Raw genomic sequence first — 4,622 nt, forward strand, 5'->3', positions numbered from 1 at the left:
GGGAGTGAGACTGTGCAGGGAGAGAATCCATCAGAGGTTTACCAAGGTCAGAAGGTACAGTGGACATTAATACAGCTACTATATGCTCTAGGATTTTTTTTTCTAAATTTAGCTAAGAATATAAGCCCTCGGGTTCTTCTCACTTTCTATAGCCCCAGAGAAGGAGCACGAGGAAAAACAACCAATACAAAAAAGTGGAGGACACAGCAGTTTATAATGAATAATAAAAGCTAACACTTACTGAACACTTAGTCTGTGTCAAACCCGTTCTACATGCTATCCCAATACATCCCTCGGCAACCCCATGCAGCTAGGGTTATTATCACATGCATTTCTCAGATGAGGAAATGAACATGCTGCAAGCTCAAGTGCAATAGGAAAGTGTATTGGTTGTGGTTAAGCCATGGACACAGAGGCCAGACTGCAGGAAGGAATCTGAATACTGGTTCTGCCATTTATTAGGGTCCGGCTTTTGCATGTTATGTAATCTCCTCTGCCTCAGTTTCTTCTTCAGTAAATGGAGGCAATACTCCACCTTCCTTAGACTTGATTTTGAGGACTAGACAAGTTATTCTATGTAAAGGGCTTTGCAAATCTGTCAAGTGTTCGTTCTTATTAAGTCATTTGCCTGAGGTCACAGTCAGGAAGTGGCGATGGTAAGATTAGAAGGCCCATGGTCTAGCTCTAGAGTCCCCACACACTTCAAATCTACTTTCCTCTGGACATTGTGGCTGGTCTTGCTCCCAAAGAGCAGTCTCCCTTGGCTGGCCCTTGTTACATGACTTAAAGGCATCCTACTTGGAATGGAAGGGTGCCACTGGGCAGTCATTGAAGCAACATTATATTTTCAGCAATTCTGCTTTCAACACGCAATCTAAAATAGATAGGTAGCAAAGTTTTAAGTCTCTGGTGTATCACCCATGCACAGGAAGATGAGGGAACTGTCCATGTGAGGAAGGAAAGAAACACAGAATCAAACTGTGCTCACTCCCTCTCAAGCCAACCACACTCCTTGCCAGGGCTGACTCCCCACTCCTGGGACCACTCTCCACTGGGTTTGGCTTGAGTGTCCAGCTACAGACACATGTCAATGGGTACAGCCTGGCCACCCCGATAACCTTGACATTGGCCTGTCAAGCAGCCTCAAGCAGCTACAAACATGTTAAATTCACAGACACCCAAGGTTTCAGGCCTCGCCTTGGATGGTGATGTATGTCCAAATTGGAAGCTTAGCTTAAGATAAAAAAGTCAACCCTCCCTGCTGACACCCAGCTGAATAAAGGAAGTGCAGGGCCTGTGAGCACTAGCCCAGACATGAACTTCCTTTCCTTTGCTCAGCCTGGTCCTAAACTCAGAGACCTAATTACTGCCATTCACATTCCAAGGGCCTTAACTTCAATGCTGCCTCAAGCAGCAGATGGAGCCAAACTATCTTCTCTGTGTGGTTTAATAAACCCCAAGGTGCAGTGGCGGAACTGGAGATTAAGCCCCTAATCCCTCACCTGCCAGCTGGCTGACTTGGGCAAGGAGGTTCAGTTTCTTCCTCTGTAAAATGGGGATAAAACCCACTTCATAGTCTTGCTGGGAAGAGTAAACCAGGACTTGGTACAGGTGAAAAGCCTCTCAGAATTTTCTAGTCCAGTCTCTATAGAAATAAATTTTTGTATTAATCATGTTTCTTATTATCTGTGTTTTATGATGCTTTGATATCTTGGGGACCTTGCTGGCTGGGGGGAGACTGCCCCTCCCAGGATTAGCTAATTCCTACAGATACCAAACAACTTGTCTTTGAGCACACATTTCTTGTGCAAACCAAGAAATCCAAAGTCCATATTCCCATCCATCTACTTTATCCAACTCTCACACACAAAGCCAATCTTTCACTGCCCTAAATCACCCCAGGGCCAGGTACCAGATAACTAGAAACCACCAAAACTATGGCTCAGAACCAGCCAATCCTAAATACTCTGCCTTGCCTGCCTTGCCTGCAGAAACCGTGATAAAGGCTGTGCTCATGCTTTCTGCCTCCTGACCGACCCTGGTGCTTCCCCAGGTGGCTCTGTATGGCAGAGTGTGTCTCCTCCTCCTGGAAACTGAAAATAATAAACTCTTCTTTCAACGGCATTGACCCGTCTGTGCTGTCACTCAGTCACCTCTATAAATTAAACCCCTGTACAACTGAAACACCCTTGCTATCTTCACTCTACCAAAACACAGGAAACAACTTTAGAAAATTTGCTGTTCAAACCAGGATCTAAAAATGAGCAAAGGATTGTTGTATTACATATTCTGGTTCCTTAATACCCTCAGAATCAAAGATGCTGTTGGTCACTAACAGCTGTTTCACCAAAGAAGTGGCACAAATTGGGTCAGATAACAGAGCTGGAAATGTGTGAAGCTCCACACTAGATGCCTGCCCAAAGTATATAAGCCCCACTCTGTCTTCAAAAAACATACAAACTGATTGTGCAAATGACATTCAACTTCCCCAAATATGTATATGTATTATATTAAATATAATAATACATGAAAAATACCAAATGCATGTTATACACTGTCAAAGTTCAGAGTAGAAAGAATGCACAAATAATGCAAATAAAATTCAATGGAGCGGCAAGAATAACAGTTAAAAGGAAATGAGAATTTTCTAGGGCCAAGCCCAACTCTGAGGGTCACATCAACCAGGAAGCCATCCCTTGAGATGCTGTCTCAAAACTTACTCCCTCCACAGATGGGAAAACCCTCCATGGGGCACTTACTGGCATGCAGCCACTTATCTCTCAGGCTGCTATTCCCTCCTTCTTGGAAGCTCTCTCTAGCCTGAGTACCAGCCCCTTAGTGGAGGTTTTTCCTTCAATGGGTCACGGTACTCAAAGCTATAGTTCCATGAGGCTTAGAGTATGTCTTCATTCCACTGTCAGTCTACTTCAACCCATCATCTAACAGCTGCCTAAGGACCCAGCTGACACACTCTTGAGGAAATATGTTCTGAGAATGCCATACCAGGCTAGAGGCTGGACTGTGTGACCATGCCTTGTCATTGATTGTTAGTACATGTTCAGAAATGTTACCAAGGAAATGGCTCCAGAAGTCAGCCACACCAACCAGAACAGGGCCAAACAGGCAATGCTCTGAAATTGACTTCTGTACTGGGCCACAGATGGGATTCTCACTGAACACACAGGATGTGACTGGCTTTTCCTTAAGAACTGAAAAGTTATCGAAAGGATTCTCCATTTCCCATTAGATCCTAAAAATGTTTCCAATTTTTTTATTCACTTACTTGACACTCGGATTTGTTTGATGCTTGTTTAGTTGTCCAGTACAAGGTTTAGGACAGGTATGTCTGCATGGATGGGACCTCCTCGCAGACAGCACATACTTCATCTGTTACTCCCAGGGCAGCGTGTAGCGGAATGAGTGTGAGCGGAAGAATCAGAACTACTTGGTTGGTGGCTGATTCTGTTTCTCACCAGTGGTGTGACATTGAGAAAGTCACCTCAACCCCTCTGAGCTTCTTTCTCTGTCAGTAAAATGGGAATCATGCCTACCCATAGGGTTGTTGAGGATTAAATAACATGAGTAAAATCCTTAGTACAGTGCCAGGCACATCGCAGGTGTCCAAAAATATTTTTTCTAGCATTGTACTAACAAATATTTTAAGTGCCTAATCTAAAAAGAAATGTAATAATATTGCCTTGACCTCAAAGAAATGGTAAACTGCTATTATTAAGAGATAGGGTAATGACTATGTGGAAGTATGTTTGTCAGGATAGATGAGGTTATACTGCAGTAATAAACAATCTCAACATCTCAATAGCTTACAACAATAAAGATTTGTTTCTTGCTCATATTATATGTCCATCATGCACAGGTCGGGGATTCTGCTCAACTTCATCCACATTTGGAGACACAGACTAACAGAGACTCCATTACATAGAATGTAACTGATTATCTTGGAAGATGGCAGAAGAAATGGAGAATTGCACTCCCACTTATAAGTATGCTTCAGCACAACAACTCCACTTATATTTTGCTGGCCAGATAAAGCCACATGGCTATACATAATTTCAAAGAGACAAAAAAGTATGATCTTCCTGCATACCCAAAAGTAGAGTGAAACCAGAGATTGATGAAAGTACTTATGATAAAAGTACTTAAGGAGGTACAAAATGTGTAATAAGATCATAAAGAAAGGAAAGCCAAAGGTTGCCTCAAGCTCCAGAAGAACCTCTTTCAGGAAAGTAACTCGTGATAAAATTTTAAAAATGAATAGTAACTTGTCAGGCAAAGGAACAGGAAGGTGTCCCAGGCAGAGGGACTCTAGCACATGCAAAGGCTTGCAGTCCTGATAAATTATAGCGCTCTCTGTGAACAAGTTATTCAGTGCTAATCAGTGTTAATAGGAAAAGAAAATATATCAGGTGAGTTGGGAAGAGGTAGAAAATGAAGTTGGACCAGTGCTAGATCATGTCATGATAGAGTACAGCTTTTATTAAGCAGGTGATGAGGGAGGGGGAGTAAAAACACTGAAAGGTCACAAGTAAGAAAGCGACAGGGTCAGATTTATTTGGTCATCTATTTAGTGGACAAATATTTATTGAGGGCCCACTGATATGGTT

This window comes from Chlorocebus sabaeus, chromosome 4 (genome assembly GCF_047675955.1).
Source record: "Chlorocebus sabaeus isolate Y175 chromosome 4, mChlSab1.0.hap1, whole genome shotgun sequence".
In the NCBI taxonomy this organism is placed as follows: domain Eukaryota; kingdom Metazoa; phylum Chordata; class Mammalia; order Primates; family Cercopithecidae; genus Chlorocebus; species Chlorocebus sabaeus.